Source organism: Capsicum annuum, unplaced genomic scaffold (genome assembly GCF_002878395.1).
Source record: "Capsicum annuum cultivar UCD-10X-F1 unplaced genomic scaffold, UCD10Xv1.1 ctg2891, whole genome shotgun sequence".
Lineage (NCBI taxonomy): Eukaryota > Viridiplantae > Streptophyta > Magnoliopsida > Solanales > Solanaceae > Capsicum > Capsicum annuum.
In genome coordinates this window covers 178,995-186,519 of record NW_025835368.1, presented here as the reverse complement: position 1 = coordinate 186,519, position 7,525 = coordinate 178,995, and positions in this window count along the sequence as shown.

Genomic DNA, 7,525 nt, shown 5'->3' with positions numbered 1-7,525 from the left:
TTCAAGTGCTTTCAAGACATGTGTCAAGCTTTAAACTTCCTTATGACAATTTGGATTATTGAGTATATTGATTTATGAGATTGAGTTGTAATAATGAGTTTTGATATTTCCTCAAAGTTATTGATGTTTCTATGACTTAATGAATCAATACATCTTGATGTTGAGAAAGATTTTTTGATTTTGAGTCGAGTTAGGGTTCCACAGAGTATATGATTTACAGATGATATATATATATATATATATGTTTTGAGCTTTATAATAGAATCATGAGTTGATATTGATTAATGTGGATTCCCTAATGCATTTTGAGCTGAGTCTGGGAGGAGTATTTAGCACCGAGCGAGAAATTTGGTATTTCCCCAAAATGACGTGCCACTGTAGGATTGATGTTGATAATTGTGGGCCAAAGGCCGAGTGTGAGATTGTGATTATGAAATTGAGGTTGTACTCCCTGGCAAGAGTACGACGCTCCCACCAATATGGGGTTCTCTCCTTAGGAGGGAAATACGTTGGACTCCATGCGGCTTACATGGTGTAGTTATGTCGGTTATAAGAAACTCCCAAGTCCATAATAGTCCAAGTTTTCATAAGTTACCGAGTCACTCTAAGTCATGATTTAAAGAATTTGAGTTGAGTATAATGATTTATGAGATTTATAATGCTTGTACTATTATTGATGATTCACATGGAATATATTTCAATTAATTCAAGCAAAGAAAGTCCTTATCGTCAGCATGCATGATTTTCATATTCATTTATGATATTATTTATAATGTTGCATTGCACCCCCACATACTTAGTACATTCCTTAAAGTACTGACCCCCATATATTTCTATATGCTACAGTGCGTTATAATGTAGGTATAAGTTATAGCGCAGATACCGCATTCAGTCAGTTGGCAGATTCCAGTCACCAGGTGATGAGTCCTTTTGATTTGAGGGCTTGAGTTATTTATACAATTTGTGAAGTGTTGTATTTTTTCTTGCTTTAGTCGTATTGAGATTGGGTAGTTGGGAGTTATGACCCATCTATCTGAAGTCAGTACCAGTAGAGGTTTCATAGATAGTCAGTAGAAGTTGATGTATTCAATTTCAGTTTTATTTGTAAAAGTAGTGTTGTAATCTTGTAAAGTTCATATTTGTATTGATCAAGTTCGGATAAGTTCTATGTTTTTGCTGATCTTATATAGATTTAAGCATTTTATCCCGTTGTTTACGAGTTTTGCCAATAGGAGGGTTAGCTTGGGGTCACTTGTGCCCCTAAGCACCGTGTGACATCTCGGGACCCAAATTTCGTAGCATTACAGTATCTACCTGCCACTTTTGTCCTTCTAAGTCTGTAATAATGGTTTGTATATATATCCCTATATGAGTCGTACTTAGAATTGCAACTTGTATACTTTGATACTCCAAATCGTTGAACAGTATCTTTGGTTCCATTAATCTCACAACTGATTTATATGCTTCGTATCCATGGTGTAAGACTCGTCAGGTTGAGTCATATCTTTTCTTCACTTCGTATGTTGTTTGGGTCCTCGATTCTGGAATGCTTATGATTGGTTGACACGACTCGTATACTCATCTTACGACTCATATACATGAGTCATATCATTTCCTTACTTAGCATTTTGGCCCTGTTATTTTTTTCTATTAAGGTTATGATTCCTTTTATGAGTCGTATGTTGTGTATACGACTCGTGAGCTGACTCATATCTTGATCAATTTTGGTCTTTTTCAGGTATTTTTCTTCTTTTTTCATTCAAACATTGTTGTAGACCTATTTAACCTATAATATACTCCATAGTGCATTATATCTAACAAAATACCTTAAGTTCACACATAAATTCACGGTTTTAAGCATTAAAAGTGTCATGTTTCCACGCCATATCAGATACCAACAGGATTTCTTTGGTAAGTATTTAGCTTAATGGTTTTGTATGTGAAAAGATGGTTTTAAATTTGGATTTAAAGTGGGACATGTAGCCAGACCATGAAAGTGGAGTCCAAAGCACTAACACTAGAAACCACGCTCGCCGATGCAAGTGTCTAATGATCGGGTGGTTTGAGTCCTCGAATGAATATATGAATGAGAGGTTCAAGTCCCCCACATTGTATACATTGGTGCAATGTCACCTTGAATTTGTCAGGAGGTTTCAGACCCACCACATAGGCATATACGATTATGAATATTTTCTTATTCGTGCGGCTACGCGCACTGGGGCCCTTTAAGCTATGGAAGAGCTGGACCAATATAGCCTGTAGGTTCCTTGTTCTATGACGATTATGCTACACATCCCAAGTTCATGATTTCAAAGTTCATGCTAATCTTTTCCCCTCCCCCAGCGTGGTATATTTATGTATATGTATGTATTGGATTGGTTACATACAATGGTTGAATGGTTTTGAATTGTTTGCACTATTTGTCCTTATCCTTGAGTTACATGCTAGCGCTCTAACCACTAACCATATTTGATGCTGTATCCCCATGTGATGCAGGTGTTGGTCATAACCTTACACCTCCTACTCATTGATTGGTCTCGAGAACAACTTATGGTGACTTGAAGTTGTGAACTTCCATAATTTGAAAGGTTTCATTTCTTGTTTTGAGTTTCTTATGTCTTTATTGTTCTAGACTCTGTTATTGGTGTTGGCTATGATTGAGGGCATGTCCCGACTGAATATTCTTGGATTATTTTTAGAGGCATTGTATGGACAAACTATGGACTTCTGTATGTTATGTTCTGGTATAGATATGGACTTGGTTATTATCTTGATTATATTATGGTTGTTGTCTGGTTGGATTAGATAATGGGGTAATTTCCGATCCTTATTGGACTTGAGGTGCCCATTACGAGGATGCCCCGATTTGGGTTATGTCAACCTACCACACTTATAATATTTACAATCAAAGATGTAGTTAAATGCCCTGAGCAATGAGGTTTTAATTTGATATTGCTCTACATATCCATCTAGAACTTTCCCAATTAAGAAAGTTTGACGATTGACAAATAACCTTAGGCCATCAACCAAGTGATCTTTGAAGTCACTATATAGGTATCCCCACTATGAGTTGATTGACTATGTTTTGCCCTAATTTGTTCCTAGTATTGTTTCTTTTTTAACTACATTACAAGTCATAAATCAAATCCACTTTTAAGTATTTAGGTGAGGCCTTATACCAAATTAGGCCAAAAACCTAAGTTGATGGTGGAGAATTATTGGGTGAATTTTGTAAGTAGAAATTCTTAGAATTGGGAGCCATAAACTTCCTTCTCCAGTTCATCCTAGTATTCCTTTTAAGTATATATATATATATATATTAGAAAAATAAGAGAGTTGAAATTGTAGATTTAGAATTTTAATAGTTGAGTTGTGTTTGTTTGAAAAGAATGAAAGAAGGAAGTTATCAAGGGTAGATCAAGAATTGGTCCATGGTATGACTGAATGAAATGAATTTTAGGAAAGAGTAAGTTGAGGTCTTACATAGTGCTTCAAAGAGATTGTGTCGATTAAACCATATGCAATATTGCCTTACTAGTTGTCTATATTACATGACATAAAAACACCTTTATGATCTCTAACTTTAAATATCTAATATGGTGATATGGAGAATATGGGCAAGCCTATGGTATGGTACTTGTCTACAAGATCTTGTTTGAGAGTAAGAGTGATTCATGTTAATCCCTTGCTTAAAAGTTTATTTTCATCATTAGGAAATGAATATTCTTATTTTGAGGGCCCTAAATTACATTTATCGAGCACATTTGTTAACCATAGTTCATATCTATGAGAACGTGCTTGGTTTGGTAGCAACTAATTAATACTTTAGGTTTGTAGTTCATGAATAAAATATTTGATAGTTGATAGTTGTGCCAATGCTTATAAAAATCCTGAGGGAAAGATATTTTTTATGAATAAGCATATGTTTGAACTCCCAAGTAGTACCATTCATATAAAATATTGATTTTTAATGTATGCATTGATTTTCTCGAGGACAAGCAAAGGTTTACGTTGGGGTTGTTGATGAGTCAACATTTCATGAATCATTTGACCTAGAATTGGTATGAAATCAAGTCATCAATATCATTTTGATCTAGTTTTAATGTTAGTTTAATTCTCAAGGTTGAAGACAAACGATGTTCGACGAAGCACAAGAAAACAAAAAAATGCAAAAAGTAGCAAAATATATACGTGAAACTGGCCAAGGAGTTTGGTGCATGACAAAAATATATGGCTCATTGTCTAAGTGTTCATTTCACTATCAAAAGTAATAGTTTATTCAAGTCCTAAATAAAGTTTTTAGGTTTGTAACAACAGAAGTTTGGCGCATTATTGCTGAGTTTGGCAATGTTAGGTTTCCATTGCTAAAGTTAATAGATACAAACTACTGGATCTCAATCTTTATGCTATTTTGGAAATTTAGGTGCAATTTGATGCATTTATAATGACTCTAGCAACACTCTATTCTGTTTCCAAAGTGAGCAAGATAGTGGTTTTGTAATTATTTTGGCCTCAATTTGCTTAAACTGTAAGTAGTTTTTATAGAATTCAAATCCTATCTTTTGATGAATTTTGATATCATGAAACTTGTAATCAAATATTAAGGTAGGGATTATATCTCATCTTGATTTTCTACATTGGATTTGAATAACTTATTGTGAATAATTGAATCTAATGGCAAAAATCAATGAGCATATGGGTATAACTTCTTCTTTTTGAATTATGCTTAACTAAATCCCAAATTTCTTGGGGTGTGTGATGAATAATGGTTGATTATAGTGTGGGTGTTTATTTATTGCTTCTAATTTGAGTTATATATTATGATTTCAGTTAGGTCTCTTAGTTTTAACTTATGAATATAGGTTGTAAACTCTTTTCAACAATAGATCCTTTATTTTGTTTGAAAGAGAGAACACATATGAGGAGATTTACTTAACAAATACTTGAGGTTTCTCATGTAATAGTTAGTTCAAGAAATATATTAGCTAATTTGAAGTATTGGGTTGCTTAGAAAAGTAAACACATGGGTGTTTTAAAGAAACCTATGAAATATTTTATGACTAATTGTATGATTTTTGCTAATATCAAAAACTCAACTTACCTATACCTTTAACTTATTGGAGAAAAGATTAACCACCCATGAATATGATTAATTTTCGAATACGCACACCCGTAAGTCACTCTATTATTTATTACAACTCCTACATTTTAATAATTGTGTTTACTCTCTATTGATAACTATGATCTAACATACGCATTGGAGGAAATAAGTCCCACTCAGGATAGGTAAGTTGTGAAATTAAAATCAGTAGGAGATATTAAGGATTTTTGGGAATTTATGAACGTTTACCTGCAAACCTACTTATTGGGATGTAAGTACTACTTTTGACCTCGTAAGTAATGTAATATATGTCAAATAACAAAGTTCAGAGAGCAGGGAAAGCTCAAAAATAAATTGGCCACCTATGGCAGGGAACCTACGGGCTGTAGGTGCCATCTACGCCCTATAGGTGATGATATAAGTGTCCAATTTTTGGGCCCTATTTATATTTCAAATTTTGGCCTACCCCAAACTTACCCATGCCAAAACCGGCCTACCATCAAGTTTAAAAAACTTAAAATTCGGTTTTTAGGCCTCATAATCCTCAAAATTACAACTCCCTCTAAAATTCAATACTTTCCATCTTTTGCTCAAATTCTATATCAGGAAAAACTCATCCTCGAGTCCATCAATTGCAAACATCAAAGTCATTTAAGGCTAGGGTTTCAAAACTACTTCAAGCTTCTCCTTTCATCTTTCATAATCAAAATTCATGGTAAACTTCTTGGCTCCTATGAATAGTATAATATGGTATTAACATAGAATAAATGAGTTGGTACTTGAATATGCTAGAAAATTTAGTACTTAAATATGCTAGAAAATTATGTGAAACTTAAAAGTTCTTGTTTATAGGAGCCTAGAATAACAAAGAAAACTAAAATTAGGGTATTATTCTTAAATTAAAACCCCCTGAACATGCCTTATTTGGAGGTAGATGTGAAAAACTGATGAGATCTAAAAGTTTGTGAGCCTTTCCTGTGTTTTAGAAATTGATGCAAGTGATATGCACATTATTGGATTGGAATGGGCAAAAGTTACTATATAGGAATGTAAAATTTGAATTTTTTTTCAAAGTTTAATAATTTTTATTATTCCTTGAATTTCGCACTCCCTTATTCTCTTTTAGGCACTAACACTTGCTTTTTTAGGTACTATGGTACCAAAGAAGGCAGGGCCATCGAGGCGCCAGGATGAATCCCTTGAGTATAGTGGATCAATGGCAGAGTACCCAATTCCCTGATTAGAGAATCTCTCCCATTGTCTAGGGCACAGAGATAGGCTACAACCAAGAATATTGTTATAGCAACTTTTGGCATCCAACTCCAAGCACAGATATAGTGAGGCATACGAACCACTTATACTCAATATAGGCTCAGTCAAATAGTTTCTAGGTAGAGGATGACTCTCTTCCCAATCTAAAAAGGGAGAGGGTGATGATGATGATGAGGTAGAGTCTGATTCATTAGCGAATGTAGCCATATAGGACCTCTAGTATGAGGAGGGGTCACAGGATGAGTCTGCAACAACAGTTCTAGAGCCATCTGCTATAATACCTTAGTTTGAGAAGGGTACATACTAGACATCGCATCAGGTGCCGGTACTAGACATAGAACTATCAGCTCAGACTGACCAAACTTCCAACCCTACTCACATCTCGGTTAAGCTTATTACAATAGTGAACTTGAGGTGGTGAGTTGAGGGATTAAAGATGATTTATAAGAGATACAATTTTATGATCGGGGCAGGCTGATACAAGAGGGCTATTTGGGAGAAAAAACAGATTGAGTTATCTAGTTTAGTTGGAGTACCACTTTTATGGGCTATGTTTGATCATTATCAGCTGGGGTGGATGACTAGACCTCATAAGACATATAGCTAGGCATTGGTGCTAGATTTTTATTCCTTTTACTATGCCACTGTACCTTTGGGCCACCCCTAGAGGTAGTAGGCGTGTAGAGAATCCTTAGTTAGAGAAGAAACTTGTGAGAAGTGTCATGGTTGAATTTTCAGCAGCGTTCATCCATCTAGCTCTCTTTGGCCTTAATTATATAACTCCAGTATCTACCGCAAAGTGTAATTTTTGATTGACATTTATGTGAGATAGATGTGCTATATAGGATTCTTAGAAAGGAGATCGAGGGTAGAGTTGGCGAGATGGATCACCAATTATTTTCAGACCTTGGTAAAAAGGCATCCTAGATCAAAGAAAAGGGCATATTAAGATGGCGATGCTGAATTTTGCTGCTAAGTTTTGGTGGATGATGGGTTGTTATCAATTATGACTGACTGTTGCAAACAATTTTCTTACATGGGATGGTGTGGCATTGATCACAAGTCTGATGGCTAGAAATGATATTGAGTTTGCTGCTATTATGAGGTATGATCTACATGAGCGAGATTTTGGTAAATTTACTACATTATCCT